This window comes from Aotus nancymaae, unplaced genomic scaffold, assembly GCF_030222135.1.
Source record: "Aotus nancymaae isolate 86718 unplaced genomic scaffold, 86718_ANA_hifiasm-v0.15.2.pri h1tg000102l, whole genome shotgun sequence".
NCBI classification, from domain to species: Eukaryota; Metazoa; Chordata; class Mammalia; order Primates; family Aotidae; genus Aotus; species Aotus nancymaae.
Genome location: NW_026988517.1, coordinates 2222724 through 2242435, shown reverse-complemented (window position 1 = coordinate 2242435; position 19712 = coordinate 2222724). Strand labels below are relative to the sequence as shown.

Below are 19712 nucleotides of genomic sequence, written 5' to 3'. Positions count from 1 at the left end.
CACCACTAGTTCCGGCCTCACGACCGTGGGCTGGCCGTGTCCCCAGCACTGGCCCTCCCCCGCTCTGGCCGGCCTGACCTCACCCCTGAGGTCACAAGGGTTCCAGCATCCAGCAACCCTAGGGGCTGTTTGTGTTCTGGGGCATGGCCAGCAGATGGGGCCCAGGCGGGAGGGCAGCGGCCCGGACTAGAGGGCCTGTGAGCGGCACACGTGCCACCCGCTCATGCGCCCGCGGTGATAGGACCCGCCCTCCCCGCTGCACCCTCCCTCCAGCCGGGGACCCACAGAAGGGGCGTCGTGGGTAGGGGTGCGTGGCATCCCACCGCCCACTGGGGGCAGGAAGCGCAGGAGGGGCCACGTGGGTCCCACCGCCAAGCCTTTGCATAGGCCATTCCCCCTCCTGCTGTTCGCCGGCAGTGAGGAAGGGACCAGACTCAAGGGTGGGACAGCCCCCTGGCCTCCTCTCAGGCTCCTTCTCTCTGTCCCTGCACGACTCCCTGGGGTTCCCAGGCTGCAGCCGGGTTTGAGGCTGTGGGCAGTGCCTTCCTTCTGGAATGCACCCTGCCCCCAACTTTCCTAAAGAAACTCCTTTGTGCATGTTCCCATTTGTCCTTGGAGACCCCCCGCCCAGGCCACCTCCCTTGCTGGGATGTGTCTTCCCAGGCTTCGTTCTCTTCTCTGTCTCATGTCCCCATCCCCACCAGCGCTTGATCCCACTTTGGGGGAACTGAAACCTGCATGAGCTCTTTGTGGCCGGGGCCAGCTCTGACCCGCTTCACAGGGTCTTCTGGAGTTGCTGAAGATGGGACTGCTGAACTGGGCTCTGAGGGTCCCGGGAATGCATATGGGAGCTCTGTGGTCTGGAGGGACAGGCCAGCCTGAGGCTGGATCAAGGCCTCGGTTGCCCTGAGAGCACTCACAGGCTGCAGGTGTGGACACCAGACTGACCCGAGGTGAGTCAGGAGGAAGAGTGCTGGTGGTGACAGGCTGGCGGTCTCTGGCTGCCAGGTTCTCATGGTCCCTGAGCAGGGCAGGCGAGCAGATGTGACTGGGGATTGATCTTGGAGGGTTGCTGAGTGCAATGGGAAGGGTTAAGGATGGGAGGCTGGCCCAGAGGGTGCCCCTGCAGGGACCAGGTGAGAGGCAGGGTGCTGAGTGAGGGTTGCAGGGGTGCGCATGGAGAGGCCAGTGCACAAGAGGCCACCAAGCCCACAGGTCCCCACTCAGCCTCTCCCGCAACCCCAGCCTGCTCCTGAGAGGAGGCCCTTTAAATGTAACATTCTGTCCTCCACTGGGAGGCCCCTCCCCGTTTCCTGGGCAGCCAAGTAAACAGAAGCTTGCCCCCAGGCTGCTGGCATGGCTTCCCCCTGTCCTGGGGCCCCGAGCCCGGCAGGTCTGACCCCTCCTTCTCTAGCTACTCCAGGTGAGACACTTGGTGAGGGAGAGGAGTAGAGGGGAAGGGAGACAGGGGCACCTGTGCTACTGAAAATGTGGGAGCAGGAAGCAGCCCTCTCACCCATCTTCCAGAAGAAGATGCTCTGCCAAGGTCGTGAAGGAGAGTGGCAGTGGGACCAGGCCACGATGGAGGCATCAAAGCCTCCCCCTAAAGGTCCTTCTCCTCCCTACTCTCCTCAATGCTCCGATGCTCTGAAGTTAACAGGGAAGGGGTTGGCTCTCTTCCTGAAGCCTTTGGATCTAAGGAGTTGAAGGTGTGCAGGGTCTTTCTTACTTTTTAGGGTCTCTTCCAGATCATTCTCTTGCCCTTGCCTCTTCTAAAACCTAGCTCTGGAACTCAGAGGCAGCAGTACGGGTAACCAGACATCCATTCATTCACCTACCCACCCACCCATCCATCCACGCAACCACTCACCTATTCATCCACCCATCCACCCACCCATTCATCCACCCATCCACTCACCCATCCACCTACTCCTCCACCCCTCTATCCCTCGACCCACCCGTTCACCCACCCACCCACACATTCATCCACACGTCCACCCACCCAATTACCCATTTACCCACCCATCCATCCATCCATACACCCACCCGCCCATTCACCCATTCATCCACCCACCCACACATTCATCTACCCACTCACCCATCCATCCATCCACCCATCCATTCACCCACCCACCCATCTACCCACCCATCCATCCACCCAACCACCCACCCATTCATTCACACATCCACCCCTCCACCCACCCATTCACTCCCCCACCCACACATCCATCCACACACACACCCATTTACCCACCCATCCATCCACCCACCCACTCACCCACTCACCTATCCACCCATTCATCCACCCACCCCACATCCATCCACCCACCCATTCACCCACTTACCCATCTACCCACCCATCCAACCAACCATTCACCCACCCACCCACCCATCCACTCATTTCCCCGTCCGTCTACCCACCCACCCACCCATCCATCCACCCATCCACCCAACCATCCATCCATCCACCCACCCGCCCATCCATCCATCCACCCCCCACCCACCTACACATCCATCCACAAATCTATCTACCCACCCACCTACCCACTCACCTATCTACCTACCTATCCATCCACTCAACTCACCCACCCATTCAGCTACCCATTCACCCATCCACCCACCCACCCACATATCCATTCACCCATCCACCCACCCATTCATCCACCCACCCATCCATCTATTCACCTATCCATCCACCCACCCATCCACCTACTCATCCACCCATCCACCCATCCACCCATACATCCACCCACCCTTCCACAACTCGTCTGCCCACCCATCCATGTACCTTGCCCACAATCACTGCCCTCTCTCTTGAAGACCCTGGCCCCTGCCCTTCCCTCCACAGCTCTCCTGTCATCACATTGGTGATTTCTGTCAGCCCCCTGGCCTCCTCCAAGGATTTTGTTCTCCCATCCAGCCACCCAGTACCCCAAACTGTACCCAAACTGTAGTCCCCCTGTCCCCACCACACTCTAGGGATTCTTGCCCCAGATCCTGCCCTCGAGGGCCAGCTCCAGCACTCCTTTAGTGAGACAGAAGCCCACACGTCTTCAACGTGTCCGGCCTCCTCACTCTTTAGGGCCCCTTCCATCCACCCCTGTTCACAGCTCTGCTGTGGCCAGCACTCCCTCCACTCTCTTGCTGGCTCCTCCTCTGTTTTCCTGTACTAGTCTGGTAGCTCCAACTCCCTGCTACCCTTGCCTGTGCCCTTGCAGCAGGCTGCAGCTGGGTGAGCTCCACCTTGCTAATGCCTGCACTTGACTGGGCCTGCAGCAGCAAGGAGGACGGCTCCACTGCCCTCCCTGGTCTGCCCAGCCTCTCCTTGCCTAGCAACCACCTCACACCTTCTCTCCCTCTAAGCCCCCATCCTGTCTCTCCTCACATTGTGCTGCTGGCCTTGTGCCCTCCTTCCCTAAGAAGCTGAAGCCATTGGAAGAGGACTCTGCAGGTGCCCACCCATCTGCCCTTGTGCTCCTGGGCACTGTTCACCCCGGCCTGCTCCTGTGAATGCCCCGACCCTCCTCTCAGCCAAAGCCAGCATTCAGCTTCTCCCATTCCCTCTCTCCCACTCACGCTGTCACTCCAGCAACTCTTCATCCTCTCTCTCCTGCATCATGACACCACTCTTTCCCAGATCCTTCCCGCTGGCATGAAAGCATGCTGCGATTTATCATGTCCCTTGACCCCACTTCCCTTCTAGCTCCTGCCCTACATCTCTGCTCCTCATTCAGAGCCAAACCTCAGGAAGGTCGTTTGTCTTTGCTGCCTCCACGTTCTCCACTCCCATTTGCTCTTGAACCCCCTCTCACCAGCTTTTAATTTCCAGTGCTTCACTAAAGCAGCTCTGGCAAAGGTCACCAATGACCTCTGTGCTGGGGAGTCCGTGGTCACTTGCAGGGCCTCATTCGATGTACTGTATTGGCAGCAGGTGGCTTGGGTCACTGCCCCCCCCACACTTGGCTTCCGGAGGCCCGACTTTCATCACTGCCCATTCCTTCTCGGTGCCCTAACTGGCTCCTCATCTCCTTGACCTTGTCAGGAGGGAAGACCCTAGGCTCTGTGCTTGGGCATCTTCCCTTTCTAACCACACCCCCTCAGTGATTCATCCAGTTTTGTGGCTTTAAACATCATCTCCCAATGTCTATCTCCAGCCTCAACCCCTCCCCAACTCCAGACTCATACAGCCACCTGACCACTGCACTTCCCCGCAGCCCCTTCCCCTGCCCATCCAGAGGTCCACCTGCCCAAGATTAAACCCTTGACCTTCTAGTCCAGCTTGCCCCTCTCCCAGCCATCCCTGCCTCAGTTAGCACCTCCTTGCTTCCTGTTGCTCAGGCCCAAACCCTCTTCCCCATGGTCCCGCCCTACATCCCTCATCAAATCCTGCCCGTTCTATCTTCAAGTCATATTCAGAATCTGAGCATTTCTCACCCCTGCTCTGGCCCAAGCTACCAGCTTCTCCCCAACAATGACTGTCCTGGTGACCTCATGGTTCCCTTGCCCCCTTCCACCTGTCTGCAAGACAGTGATCAGATCCACCTGGTGAAATGCAGATCTTAGAAGGTCACTCTTCCCATGCCCTGGGGCCATAATGGGGAGTGAAACAGTGGCCTTCTCCTCTCTTTGGGGTTCCATGGACAATCCCTTCTTCTCCAAAGCTTTTCCTTACTGCCCTACCTACGGCAACACCCCACAGCCTCTCTTCTGACTACCTGCCCCGCCAGCTGGGACTGAGGGGAAGCCAGGCCAATGGGTGGGATGTCAGGGTAGCCTCCAGTAGGGGAAGTCGGCCAGGTGGTCAGGACAGGCTGGCTGCCTCAGCAGGTCAGAGGCTACACGCCAAACAGTCCAGGCTCCCTGTGAGCCAGACCCTTTCCAGGCTGGGGCTCCACTCCTATCCCCAACATGGCGCTGTCCACGGTGCTGATTTTGGAAGGTACTTCCCGTTGCTCGAACAGGCTGGTCAATGTCATCTTATTTGCAAGGTTGGTTGGCCCCATTTTCAGAGGCTCATGGAAAGTGAAAGACTAGCCCAGTCTCTGACAGGTAGAAGGAAGGACCCCCGCCCCCGAGTCTGTGCTGCTCACGACTGTAGCTGATGGCTCAAACAGAGCCTGCCTAGCACACAGTAGGTGCTCAGTGAGTATTTGTGTGGAGGGAGGAGACTCTTAACCAGAAGGCCCTTGATCCAGGAGGATGGCATACTGGAAAGTGATTGCCCAGCCCAGGGGCTTTGGCTTGGCATCTGTGTATGACTTCTCTGGGTCTGTATCTTCACCACTAAACCAGACTGAATATTGTTACCCCTCCCAGGGGTGCTGGGAGGAGGAGCTGAGGATTCATGCTCCTCCATTCCCATCTCCAAGCCTCCTAGTGTGGCCATTCCCCAGGGAGCTGCCTGTTCTGTCTCCTGCATCCACCTGGGGCCTGACTACATTCCTCTCTGGACTGTGTGCCCAAGTGAGGTCCCATGGCTGCTTTGCTCACTTCAGGATCCCCAGAGCTAAGCACATTTGCTGAATGAATGAAATAAAGAATGAAGCGGTCTCTCCACAGTGGAGGGCCTAGACGTGGGCACAGCAGCCCGGGCAGGGTGTGGACCATGGGCCAGCAACCTGGTTGCCTTCTGGGGACCATGGATAGGCTGCAAGGGGAGCATGACTGAGCCAAAACCAAACTCCCCTTCCACCTCCTCTTCCCCTTGGGGCTGCACCTCCCTCTGGATCCCAGGGTAGCTGTGTCCAGGCAGGGAACTAGGCTGTCCCCGCACACTCCTGCCTGCCTTGGTCCACAAGTCCTGTCGATTTGGCCCTGCAGCCTCTCCCCAGGTGGTGTTTCCCATCCTCATGTTCGTCTTTCCCTCCCCTGGATCTGACCAGATCTGGACGCTGGGCTCCCAAAGTCCATTTTCTGCACAGCGGCCAGGATACACTTTCAACTGAGAGTGACTGCTTCACCACCTGCCCCAAGCTGGCCAGTCTTCAGGGTGAAGGAACCTCAACATCCTAGGCTCGCTCAGAGTCCCCACAGGGTCAGGCTGGTCAGACTTTCCAGCCTCCTCCCCATGGGAACGCTCTGCCCAGAGTACTCAGTGACCATCCCCTTCTGTGCGCCCAGGACCTCCCACTCTTCCTGGTTTGCTGGCGCTGCTCCTTCAGAACTGCGGGGCCTGACCTCGCCTTATCACCAGGTGGCCCTGGCCGTCCGCAGCTCTGCTTTTCCAGCTCATTTCCCAGCTACTTCCAGACTTGCCACCGCTCTGCGCGCCCGGCCTCCTTGCCTCGGCCTGTCGCACGGTGGCCCCCTCCCGACTCTCCCCGCCCTCCCTGCCTTGCCGGGAGTTCACTGTCCCCTCCGCCCGCAGGCCCCGCGGTGCCTCCGGAGCCCGCTTTCCCTGACATCTACTGCGGGGACGCGCAGCTCTGGGAGGCGCATTTCTGCGGCATCGGGCGCGCCTACCGCGCGCTGTGCAAGCAGGCTGACTTCTTCATCTGCTCACTGAGGACCTCACGCTGCCCTTCGCGTTCGCCTGGCCGCCCGGACCCGACCCTGCCCGCGGGCCGCTCTTCTACGACCCCCGCGACTGCTTGGGCTTTGACTTTCTGCTGCGCGGCCCAGGCGCTTCGCCCCCAGCGCTGCTGCGGCCCCTGCACGCCGCGGCACAGGCAGCCCTGCGCAAGCGGCGCCTGGAGCGCTTCGCCCTCAGAGCTGCTGCGGCCCCTGCACGCCGCACACAGGCAGCCCTGCGCAAGCGGCGCCTGGAGTGGCTGGCCCTGAGCTATGTCCGCGCGCGTGGCCCCGGGCCCAGCTTAGTCCTGCTGCCGCCCGGCCCCGCCGCCGCCGCCTTCCCGGAGCCCGAGGCCAGTGCACCCCACGATGGCACCCCCAGACTGGCCCAGGCCCCGCCGCTGCCTCGAGAATGCACAGAATAAGTAAGAAGTTATCCGCTCTCCCGAGCCCGGCGCGTTGCTGCGCACACCCAGGCAGGCCTGGCCGGCTGGGCCTGGCAGGGACTGAGAAACCGCGTGGGTCCGAAGGCGCGGTGAGCACATTCGCAATGGGAACCGCGAGGGAAGCAGACCCTCCAGAGGGAAGAGGACCCGGGTAAGCTGGGTGGGGGCCCGGGCTCCATCCTCAGTGCCCACGCCCTGGGATCTTCCCCACAGCTCTTCAGTGGGGACTAGTGTCCCCATCCCAAAGACCTGCAGATCAAGGCCCGACTCCTCCAGGAAACAGCTGGGATTTAGTTCCCCATGTGCAGACTCCAAGTCCAGCAGCTTTCCCATTTCCCACGATAGAGGGGCAGCAGGATGGGGAGGGGGCCGGGAGAAGGGGCGAGGCTGCAGAGCAGTGTCGATAATCTGTTTTCTCAGCACGTGTTCTGTGCTGTGCCCGGTGCTGAGGCTGGGTATTCATGGAGGGAAGATGCTTCCTGCTGCCAGAAGCTGGCAGATGGAGGGCTGGTAGGGTATTAAGACAAGACACTGACTGCATTGCCCCTTGGATGAGAACCTGGGTAATGCCTCCTGGGACTCAGTTTCCCTGCTCCCCTCCATCACAGAGAGAGAGCCAGATAGCCCTCACATTGCCCTTTTTGCTATGGCTGCTGGGATGCTCAAAGCACATTTGTGCCCTGTTGTTCAGACTTTCCTAAACATGCCATTTTGGGGAGATTGCACCTTCACTCTGGCTTTGTGGTCCCCTCCAGCTGCCTGGCTTTCCATATGTGGGAATATCATGGCTATTTCCTCAGGAGCCAGCCGCTGTGAGCACAGGCTCTGCGAGATGACAGAACTTGGCTTCAATTCCAGTCTCACACAGTGAGAGCCCCACAGAGAGAGGGCGGTTGTTTCCCCGTGATGGGCCACGCTCCCTGCCCCACATGCAGGCTGGCACGGACACCTTCCCCAGGGCTAAGGGGGCCATGGGCTTCTCCCCATCACCAGCTGGCCCTTGTATTTAGAGAGCTCTGGAGTCAGAAGCACACAGGTTCTCTCCCTTGGCGGCTGTGTGGCTTTGGACAAGCCTCTTGACATCTCTTAGGTACCATGTCCTCGCCTGTAAAACGGGAGTCAGAAGCAGGTCTGGTGTATGGCCATGATGAGCTGGTGTGACCAGACGGGCACCTGCCCATGCCATGTTCAGTAAATGTGGCTATTACTTGTCCCCTTTTCTTTACCCACACTGGCTACCCCCTCTGCCCAGAGAACAGAGCTGCCCTGCAGGGTGCCTCTTATCCTCCCTGGAGCCAGGGCTGCTTGCTGTCTCTTTGGCTCAGTCCAGAACACACCAGCCTTGACAGGGAGCTGGAGTCGCCAAGGGCACAGCAGCCCACAAGTCATGGTGTTGGACCTCTTCCATTCCCTGGAAGGCCTTGCTCCGAGAACCATGACCGTGCACAGGAGTCGCTCAGTCAGTATTTTCTGAATATGCCAACGTGACCTGGGATATAAGCTTGCTGAACAGAGGGGCTAGGGCATCCTGGGGTCCCGCCCATTTTGTGCACAGGTGGAGCCCCAGAGGGAGGGCAGGAGTCTGGGGTGTTGGCTGGAATTGAGAGGCCAGGTTCTTTCCACCTCCCCAGCTGCCCTAGGAGACTGCGTGCCCTTCGATATTCAAAGGAGACAGATTCCCCCTTTGATTCTGGGGCCACTGGAGACAAGGGTTGGGCACCCCCTCTCCCTGCCCCTGCTCCAGTTTCCTGGGAATGGACTCTGAGGTGCAGCGAGGATGTTTAATTAATTGCAATTACAATCTTCAAAGGAAGCCCAGAGTTTAAAAGTTGTTCCTAATTACTGAGTTATGATGTCGGCCAGCTCCTCAAATTGATTGTGTGAGAATTTTTGATGGAGGATTAACTGAGTTGCTGTGAGGACCCACTCTGTGTCCCTCCCCTTTAGATGTTCAGCCTTGGCAAAGGTGTGAGGGGCTGACATGACAACGAGGGCCAGGAGCCGGGAGGCAGCTGCCTGGATGAAGACCTCAACGCCAAGGCCGGGGCCGCGGGCTCAGTGTGACAGCCCATGCAGTTCATCGCGTGCTTTCTGTGCTGGCTCCTGGCACTTCACAGGGCACACCGCTCCTCCTGGCCCCTGTGGTGGGGGAAGTCGGCAGGTGACCAGTGCTGGCCGATGAGTTGTGGGCACAATGACATCTGTCACTTCACTTCTGGGCTAAAGCATTTATGGCCAGTGTGAGACCCTCTGAGCCCTCTTTCTGTCTGCCACTGGTTGTGCTGGAGACAGTGGCTCCTGCACAACCTGAGTCCTGGGCTGGCCCAAGGCAAGGGACCTGCTGTGTGGGTGAGAGGCAAGCTGTCGTGGCTCCAGCCCCTGAGAGTTTGGGAAGGCTTTCTCACAGTGTAATCTAGCCTCTTCTGAGCAGCAAAGGATCCAGCAAGCAGGACTGACTGTGAAGCGTGCAGGCCCTCTGTGAAATGCAATGCAAGGCCATTGTGGAAAAATGAGCAAGATTTGGCTTGGCAGTATCTGTGCATCAAAGCTGGCTGGGCCCTTCTGAGCATGGGCCCTCTGTGCCCACTTAGGTTGCCACCTGCCCCGTCAGTTCTGCTGCAAACCCAGGTGTCTTTTGGAGTCATGGATGTGTGGCTTTAGCTGAGTGGCTTTCTTCCTCTGTGTCTCAGTTTCCTCATCTGTGAAATGGGAGGCTGTGAGGCCCAGATGGGATGGAGCGGGGGTGTGACTCCGCATCAGGGGCCACAGGGAGGGTGGGTCATGTGGCTCACTTTCCTCCTGCCTCTCTGCCTACAAGGAAGCGTCCTCTTTTAGCACATGATCAGCTGCTGCATTTCAGACACTGGTCTCTGGCCTGGGGCCCAGCAGGAGCCCTGGCCCTCCCAAAGATGGAGCACAGGGTATGAGGGAGTGCATGCCATCTTAGCAAGAAAAGTTCTTCTGAGGGCATCAAGCAGGCCTGAGGGTGGGGGAGAGGGCATCCTTTCCCACTAGATGGCAGGGAGGCCTTCCTGAGAAGGGGCACTGAGCAAAAGCCCCAGGGAAAGGAGGGCTCTGTGGAGACAGAGACAGCTGCTGGCAGGGAGCCCGGGAGGATGGAACACACATGCAGGCATCTGGAAGTCAGAGGGAGACCTGAGCCTCCAGCCCATGAGGTCAGAATTGGAGGACTCAGCAGCTCCCAGGGCCCAGGCCTGATGGAGGGAACTTAGACTTGTCCATTGGGTGGATCTGGAGCCAAGAAGTGCCATGATCTCATTCGTCAATTAGAACAAGCATTCCCAAGGGGGTGGCTTCAGCCCCAAGGGGAGTGTTTGGTTCTTGTGGCATGAAGAAATCTTACTCTTTATGTAGAGAGCCCAGATACTCACACGGCACATAAACAGATGCATAATTGTCTGTGGTTTGAAAATTCCATGGAGCGGCACAAATTAAAATAACAGTCTATGAAGGTTCCTCAGGTTAGAGGGCAGTGATAAAGAAAGTAAGTCTGAGACACGCTGCTCTGTAGGGATCGCTTCACTGCCGTGGGCTGGAAGGTTTGGGGGCAGAGGTGGGAGGCACTCAGGGCTGTGCTGAGGAGCTCCAGGGGCTCTCTTGCTGGGTGGGGATGGTGGTGTCAGAGGCTGTGGAGATTCAGGGGTCCTCTGGTAGTGGAGCCAGTAGGGGTTCCTAAAGGGCAGACACAAACTCGGAGACAGGGTCAGGATGGCAAGGCTAGGGCTGGGGCAGTGGAGGGGAGGGATTTCTGTGCACTGAGATGGGGGTTCTGGGGGCTGTCTGGGGAGTCCCAGGTGTCCAGGGGCAGGTGGTGGGCTCAGCACATAAATTCGGTGGGCAAACGGCACTCGGGGACACAGGCGAGAGGAGGAGGGAGGACTTGCCTGCCGGTGCCTGAGGTGCTTGAAAGTCCCCTGGGGAGGTGCACCTAGTGCCCCTGATCATGGCAGGCCCTTGGGCTTCTCATCTGCGAAATGGGACGGCTGACTTTTGGCCCAGGGTGGGCTCCTGTCGCTGGGGTGGGGCTGTCCTTGGCAGAAGTTGCTGAGGCCCGTTTCAGGCCCTAGGGCTGGGCTGTTGCCGGGGGGTGATGAGTGCCCCATAGCTCTTGATTATCGAGCCCTACCCAGCCCTGAAATGCAATCAAGAAGGGGTCCCTGACAGCTGGGGCACCCTGTCTTCTCTCTGAGCCCAAGAGGAATATCATCAGGGACAGATGGTGGCCCAGGAGGCTAGGCTTCCAGCAAGCCCTGCTGTGTGCCACTGAGGACTGTGGGAGTATGGAGGCTTTCAGGGCATTCTGACATTCATGCACCCTCTGGGTCTCATGTGGGCCCCATGAGAGGTGGGTGGATCAGATTACAGAAGAAGATGTGCACCGTGTCTGTGCCCAGCCCAGGGCCTAGTTAGACCACAGGACGGACCCGGGTTCCCCAGCCATCAGGGCTCAGGTCTGATCCCCATGGTGCCTGTGTCCATGACTGCCACCCTGGGGCGGGCCTCAGTGCTCTGACCCCCAGCCCTCCCCTTGATCATTGGCCACCCTGTGCCCCCTGCCCAGTCCCAGGCCAAGTCTTTGGAAAACATATCAGAAAACTCTTGGCTCCCTCATTCAACGTGTTTGTTCCAAACCCATGAATATATGGTTGTCACCCACCCCCACCACGGAACTTCCTCTGCTGTGCCTCGGCTTCTACATTAATCACAGCTAATTGCTAGTGGGAGTAATTTTTGTCAAGAGCCATTATTCTTGGGAATAAAGAGACATAAAAGACGGTTCCATTTTGGAAGCCCAGTGTCGCCTGGGGAGGAACAATGCCAGACCCGGAATAGGTCCCTGGTCAGCCCTAGCCCACTTCCAGCGGCTCCAAAATGCATGTGACAAACCTGAGGCCCCGGGCCTTTGCTGCGTGCTCAGCAAGTTGAGCCCATCTGTCATGTTCACATGCTTCACTGAAGTTGTTGTGAGTTTCTTTGAAACCATGTTTTTTTCTTTTTCCTTTTTTTGGCAGCAACAGCTGGGAAGAAGTTGACATTTTCTAAAAACTGCCACTTACCACCAGGAGGTGCTGGGGGAAAGACACCCCTTGCATACCAAGTCCCCAGGCCCAGAGCTGAGCCCACGTGCCAGGCTCTGTCTGTCCTCAGCATCTCCAGGGTGGGCAGCCTCCAGGGTTCTCAGGAGGTCAGTGGGGAGAGCGGTCAGGGTAGGAGGAGGTATGGGATTGAGTTATCTGTGGGCATTATCCGTGGACATTATCCCGTGGGCTCTGGGCCGGGCTCCCCTCACAGGACCCAAGGACAGATTGAGGGGAAGGTAGAGGGGAGTTTCTGCATGTCATTCATTTTAACACTGCTTCCATATTTTCATTTTATTGCAATAGGTCATAAATCAGTTTATTACCTGGAATAACTGGTCGTTATGTTCTTATAATGGAGCACCACGTCTGTGTCTGTCTGTTGCTATGGTCTGCAGTCACACATGAGGCGTGGGAACAATGGGTGGCTGTGCAGCACCGTGCGCACTCTGCGCATGTGCACGTGTTTGTTTGCATCGGCACAGGTGCATGCATGCTTTGCATATGCATATGTGTGTGCACCTGTGCATGCATGCAGGTGTGCACGTTGCTTGCTAGTGCGTGTAGACCTGTCTGTGGAAGTGCACACGCACACCCATGTGTGTCAGAGCCTGTGTGTGTGCCTGTGTGTATCTCCGGGTGCCTGCACTTGCTGTGGTTTCTGTACATGGGTAATAGAAAGTTCTTGTAGTTCTGGAAGCTCTGTGCTGCCTCACCCCCTCTCTGTCACAGGAACTCTCTGAGCTCTGTCATTTTTATGCACATCCTACTGAGGAGGAAACTGAGACTGAGAGGCCTCAGAGGACTTGCCAGCTGGGGCGTGGCTTGGGTTTCTGGTTGTAAGTTCCTCTGTGTCCGTAAGTCCCTCCTGGGAAGGGCAGAGGTGGCCGCATTGTGGATTGCAGCAGCAGGCAGGACACAGTGCTCTGAGGCCCCTCCTGTCTTTGTCACCCTGAATCCTGGCTGATCTCATTGTGATTCTCACTGGCCCTCCTTCCAGCGTGACCCTGCCCACTCCTCCCACACTCTCCATGGCCCAATGCTGTGGTCCCTCTCCTGCTTCAGAGCCTCTGACTCCCATTTTAGTGGTTCTGTGGGCATGTACCTCTGAGCTCCATAAATGGCCCAAAGGCAAAATGAGACTTATGATCCTTCCCGAACTAGCTTTCCCTACTGGGCCTTTCTCAAGATGGCCCTGCCATCTGTGCAGTCAGACAGTGGGGAGTCTTCTGGTTCTCCCACCCCTGCCTGTCCCCCTCAGGAGCCTGCTTACGTCCCCACTCTTCTTCCTCTCTCTGTGGCTCAGATGGTCCTCAACTGCACATCCTCACCCTGGCATGCCTCCTCCAGGAAGTCTCCCCACACCCTACCCACACTGCACACTGGGGATCCCCTGGGCTTGTCCCAGCACTGCCATCACTCTGTGTGAATGCCCCTCTGTTCATCTGTTCCCAGGAGGATTGAGTCTTGTGGGCCTGGATGCACAGGGCCAGACGCAGAATGCTCTGTGGTCACCAAGGTGACATGAGATGTCAACTAGAACTCAGGATGAGCTGGATCCTGACCTCTCCCAGACCCATGTCACTGGGGGATGACAGGCAGGCTTCATACTGCATGCTGCAGCTGGTCCTTGGGTGTGGGCCTCCTCTGGCGATGTGTTGAGAAAGATCCTGAAGCGAGTTCTCGGCTCGGTCGGGCATGCATCCGGATGGATTGGTGATGCCTGCCATGGTGTGGAACACCATGATGGATTGATAATGTCTGCTATGAGTGTGGAAGAAGTCTGGCAGCCTGCATGTCACTGAGGTCAGCAGCCTCTTGGCCTTCCTTTGGCTTGTGAATACCTGAGGGGATGTGGGGAGGGTCTCTCCTGTGTCTGTATTTGTCCCATCATCAGCCTGAGGCATGGAGCATGCCCAAGAGTGTGTGGGAGTGGGCAGAGGAAGGAGGAGGAGCAGGTGGGAGCAGGGAGAGACACAGGGGCATGGAAGGAGAGGAGACTGAGGTAAGCCTCCAACCTGGGCCTGTGTGGGGCCAGCTCCACCTCTCCTGTGGCTCAGAGCTGTATGGGCATGGGAACTCCCTCAGCTCAGCTGGCAGCAGGGTCCCACCCTGGTAGACCTGGAGCCCAAGAGCTAGCAGATTTGGCAGAAAGCCCCTGGGTCCCCCAGTAGGCCACCCACCCAGCCCCAGGGGGACTCAGGGCCCCACCCCAGCCCCAGGGGGACTCAGGGCCCCACCCCAGCCCCAGCTGGAGCACCCTGGGTGAACTGATGAAGTGTTCCTGGTACAGTTTGCAAAACACTTTCCATGTCTCCCTTGTAAGCCTCCTGAAGGGTGAGCTCTTGCCCCACCCCACTGAACCCTGGGGATGGTGTCTCTTTGTGGACATCTTGCAGCAAGACAGTGACCACCTTCCTGACCCCGGGCTCCTTCCTCCTCCGTGCCTCCAGGTCCTCCCTGGAGAGAGCCTGGGCCCAGAGTCAGAAAAACTCCAGCTTATACCCAGGTGCTTCTCCTATTAGCCACATATTCTGGGCAGGTGGTTCCTTGCCTCCAAGGCTCCATACTCTTGTCTGCAAAATGGAGGTGCCAGGAGCTGAGGCGAGTTGAGGTGAGGTGAGTCGAGGTGCACCTGGGACCCCAGGGTGCCTGGGGAGTTGGTGGGGAAGCCAGTCTTGCTGTCCTGCTGGGAATCTCCAGGTCTTCAGGCATGTTGGGTCACCTGTGCAATGCTTCAGGGGTTCAGTTAAGGACCAGATGGTGTTTTGAGCATTTAATAAGAGCTATTTGCAGTGTTGCTGCCATAAAAAAAATCCTGCTTAATGAGCAAATGCACATTGGTACCGAGTTAAAGGTGCTTGGATGTTTTAAATATTATGTACATCATGTTTGTGTTAACAAACCTGATTTTTAATTATACCTTCCCCTGCTGCCTGGCTGGGCTGAGGGTAGGGGAAGGGAAAAAACTCAGGCAAAACAAGTGTGCCTTGCTGTCAGAAATGACAGCCAGGTTCTCTGGAACTCTCCTCTGCAGACACCGCTCTGATGGCGCATGCAGTATGGGAGCTTGGCAGGAGTGCAGAATGGCTCCTCCCTTGCTAACCCTCATTCTGCACTCACAGCCTGAGCTGGGACCCTGGTCATGTACTGAGCTCCTATCCCAGGTCATAGTTGGAGCTCTGAGCCCTGACCTGGGCCAAACACTGAGCCCTGATCCCAGTCACATACTAAACACTGATCCTGGTCATAGACTGAGTCATGACTTCAGGCATATGCTGAGCCCTGATCCTGGGCACTAATGAGTCTTCACACTGATTGTAAACTTAGCCCATTTCCTGGTCCTAGTCCGAGCCCTGATCCCAGCCATGAACTGAGCCTTGATCATGTTCACAGACTAAGCCCTTAGACATGTACGGAAGACCTCAGCTCCCTTTGCTGGTGTCCACAATGGGAGGCAAACGTGGTGGGTCTGAGCATGCAGGAAAAGCCCTGTGGGCTCCAAGAAGTGGTGTGGGCCTCAGGGACAGAGGCACTGGGCTGGGCTCCTTTGCTGATGGCTGAGACATGATCTTTGGCTTCCCAGTCACCAGGGGTGACATGGAGATGTCCCTTTCCATGTTCTGTCCACAGCCTTCCAGCCTCCTTCCCAGTGGGGATCCCTCAAGGAGTTTGTGGTCTCATTGCAGAAATGAGAAAAAGGGCTGTGCTATGGTCATGTGTCTGCTGGTAGCTCCTCTGGCCAGATGCCTCCACCTGTGTCTTCCTTTCACAAGTGATAAAGTGGGACTGTAGGAGGTGAGGTGCCTTGCCCAGGGTCACATGGCTGGTGCCTTGCAGAGTCATCATGTTCTAAAGCCTGAGACAGACAAATGGGTGGGGCCCCAGGTCCTTAGGGCCAGTGGGTGCCTGCGGGGAATGGGAGTGCTGGGGAAGTCCTGCTGAGAGTGATGCACCCCCTTGGGGAGAGTTGGCCAAATTCACAGAGATGGTGATGGTGGGGATGCATCCTGCCTTCACTCTAGCCCAGTCCAGCCTCCAGCCCCACCCCTCTCATTCCAGGGAGAGGGTGAAAGCGACGCCCAGGGACAGAGCCAAGACGCAGGCCCAGATATCTCACTCTTCATCTGCCTGCCTGTCTTCATTTTCTTCACTTTAGCTGGGCCCCTCCACTGGGAAAAGATGAAATGTTTCCTCAGATCCAGTTCAAAAGATTCCCAGGGAAGGTCCCTGCTTGGTCCACACTGGGTCATGTGCTCACACCTTGGACCAATCAGCAGCTGCTGGGCTGAAAGGCTGCTAGGATTGGCAGCTCCATGGGGCCTGGAGGTTGGGTGCTGCCCCTCCCCAGGGGGCCAACAGCCTGGGAGGGGCTCGGAGAGCCTGGGGGAGGGGCCTGTGACTGTCACTCACTCCCTTCCCAGGGAGCATGTACCAGGGACAGTGCAGGGCCGGGGGTACTCAAGGTGGCCATCTTCATGGTTGTACGGTGTCACTTTCATTTTGTGGCAGTCATGAAAATATTAAATTAATAAAAACATCGTGCTACATATAGATTTTAATACCATATTTGTGAGTTTTTGTACAAAGATAAGCTGCAGCAATAAAGGCTATTAACTCCTTATTAAGTCTTCTGGTTACATTTTTCAAAGAGTGATGCTGATTTTTGACTGGGGGACCGTAGAGGGCCCAGAGCCCTGTCACACCCCTGTGCTTCTCCCGTTACTGCATCAGAGGGCGTCAGAGCTGCAAGGGAACCTCATGACCTGCGTGTGCAAACCTGCTGCTTCCCAGAAAGGAAGTGGGGGCCAGAGAAGCCTGGGGCCCTGCGGAGGCAGCACAGCCTCTCAGAGCAGGGTCAGGAAAGCTGGTCCCCTGACTCCCAGGCTGCCTGTCTCCTGTCCACCCTCACAAGCACTGGACTGTCAGCTCGGAGATGCCATCCAGCACACGATGGTGAATACTGAGTGCCAACTTGATTGGATAGAAGGATGCAAAGTGTTATTCCTGGGTGTGTCTGTGAGGGTGATGTCAAAGGAGACTAACATTTGAGTCAGTGGGCTGGGGGAGGCAGACCCTCCTTCAGTCTGGGTGGGCACCATCTAATCAGCTGCCAGCATGGCTAGAATAAAGCAGGCAGAACGTGGAAGGACCTGACTGGCTGAGTCTCCAGGCCTTCATCTTTCTCCCATGCTGGATGCTTCCTGACCTCGAACATTGAACTCCAATTCTTCAGCCCTGGGACTCTTGGACCTTCAACCACAGGCTGAAGTGCACCGTCGGTGTCCCTACTTTTGAGGTTTTGGGACTCGGACTGGCTTCCTGGCTCCTCAGCTTGCAGATGGCCTATTGTGGGACTTCACCTTGTGATTGTGTGAATCAATCTCCTAATAAACTCTCCTTATGCACACATCTATCCTGTTAGTTCCACCCCTCTAGAGAACCCTGACTAATACACTGAGAACAGAGGATGTGTGGACCCTTCTTTGATCAAGAGCCTTCAGTAGCTCCCAAAGCTAGAGGAGGAAGCTAACATTGCTAAACTCGGCCCCTGGAACTAGGTCCTCCCTTGGCCCCCAGAATGTCCCCGGGTCTCTTATTCCTCCAAGGCATCTTTCCTTCCAGCTGCAGTGGTGGGTGTCTGTTGATGAATTCATGTTTGTGAAATGCACTTGTGAGTGAATGAGCGTCCTCCATAGCTATCTGCCTGTCATGTTGACCATTACATTCTGCACTCTGCTGGGTGCAGTGGTTCATGTCTGTAATCCAGCTTTGGGAGGCCAAGGCAGGAGGATGGCTTGAGGCCAGGAGTTTAAGACCAGCCTGGGCAAAATACCCAGACTTTGTCTCTACACAAAAAAAATTATCTTGGTGTGGTGGTGTGCCCCTGTGGTCCCAGCTACTTGGGAGGCTGAGGTGGGAGGACCGCTTGAGGCCAGGAGTTCAAGGCCGCAGTGAGCTGTTATTGTGCCACTGCACTCCATCATGGTAATAGAGCAAGACTCCATCTGTAAAACAAAAACCGCAAAACAAAACCTCCCCCAACCAAATAGATTCTGAAATCTGAAGATCCTAAGATGTATGGGGCTCACATGGATGGAGACGCCCTGCCTCACCATCTGTGCCCCTTACTTGCTCCTCCCACTGTGCCCTGGAATGGGTTTGGGTGTTGGAATGCACCCTCCTGTACCCTGCCCCCTCCCTCCTCCAGCCATTCACCCTGGCTGTTTCCTCCACTGGGAGCACCCTTCTTTCTCTCCTTTGAGAGTTCCTACTGATTCTCAAGTCCCAGCTTGGATACCGTTGGGGGCCATCGTGTCTTTGGCCAGTGGCTGGGTAGGCCCTGTGTCCCTCAGGGCCCTGAGGGGACTCCCTGATGTAGTGCTTGCATGCCTGTCTCTGACTGCTGGTGTCTGTCTCCCTTCAGGTGGTGTGTGCCCTGGGGCAGCTGCCTCTCCTGCTCAGTATCCTCAGGAATAGTAGCACCGACATCATCATTGTCAGTTCTGCACGGCAGCAGGCCACATGCCTGGCACTCTGTATGGGTTTTGGTGCTCCTCCTTTCTACTGAGGCCAGCATTTGATGATCCCAGAATGTGTAATTTTCAGTGAAGGGATGAACAAAGGCATGAGAAGCATGTGAATGTCGCCAGGTAGTGGGAGCAGCCACTTACTCTAGATGCCGCTGACCTCCAGCCTCAATCTCAGCATGGCTGCTATCAACTTCCCAGGGCTGCAGCTGTAGGCAGGGGTCTTTTCAAGGTGGAGACCCCAAGAGGAGTGGCTCCCCAGGAGGCTGGGCAAGTCAACCTTGGGATAGAACTGTGTAGGGAGCCAGGAGTCAGCCAACGGAGGTGGTCACCAGGCAGGACATGGTCCCCGGGAAGGACACCACACTAGGGATGAGATGTTTTTGATGTGCCTGACATGGCCAAGGAATTCGGATGTGCTGCCAGCTGCATGGGCTGGGCTGGGCCCAGCAAAGCCTCCGAGCTTGGGCTCCCAGGATGCTTTTTGGGGATCTGCAAATTCAAAACTGTTTCAGCAAGAATACTCAGATGCCATGGCCTCTTGCTGTCTGACATTTGTCGCGATGGCACAAGGGCAATGACAGGCTGTGCTGCAGATGTGCCCGCACTGATCTCAGCGGTGATCCCAACACTGCTTGAAGGCAGGCATCGGGTTCTGCTATGCCACATGCTTGCAAAACCCCCAAGCCCCAACACAGTGAGTTTCACCTAGGACTGTCTTTGATGAAGCACAGAAAATACTTTTTATTAAATCATGACGTTGATGCTGGGTGCGGTTGTTCATGCCTAGAATCCAGCACTTTGGGAGACCAAGGTGGGTGGATCACTTGAGGCCAGGAGTTTGAGACCAGCTTGGTCAACATGGTGAAACCCCATCTCTACTAAAAGTACAAAACTTAGCCAGGCATGGTGGCTGGTGCCTGTAGTCCCAGCTATTCAGGAGACTGAGGCAAGAGAATTGCTTCAACCTGGGAGGCGGAGGTTGCGGTGAGCCAAGATCGAGCGACTGCACTCCAGCCTGGCCAACAGAGTGAATCCCTGTCTCAAAATCAATCAATCAATCAATCAATCAATCAATCTTGACCTTGAATACATGTCTGTTTCAATACTCGGTATGAGAACATACT

General features: G+C 56.7%; 1 long non-coding RNA gene and 1 pseudogene across 1 annotated transcript; both read left to right on the top strand.

The window, feature by feature from the left end:
* Positions 1–1356: 1356 nt before the first annotated feature.
* Positions 1357–6939, top strand: LOC135272031 (uncharacterized protein C8orf90-like; annotated as a pseudogene).
* An 88-nt stretch (positions 6940–7027) lies between these two features.
* LOC135272001 (uncharacterized) lies at positions 7028–16679 on the top strand. Its single transcript, XR_010340123.1, has 2 exons — positions 7028–7107; positions 8904–16679. It is a non-coding gene; the product is annotated as an uncharacterized LOC135272001 (long non-coding RNA).
* The last annotated feature ends 3033 nt before the right edge of the window (positions 16680–19712 follow it).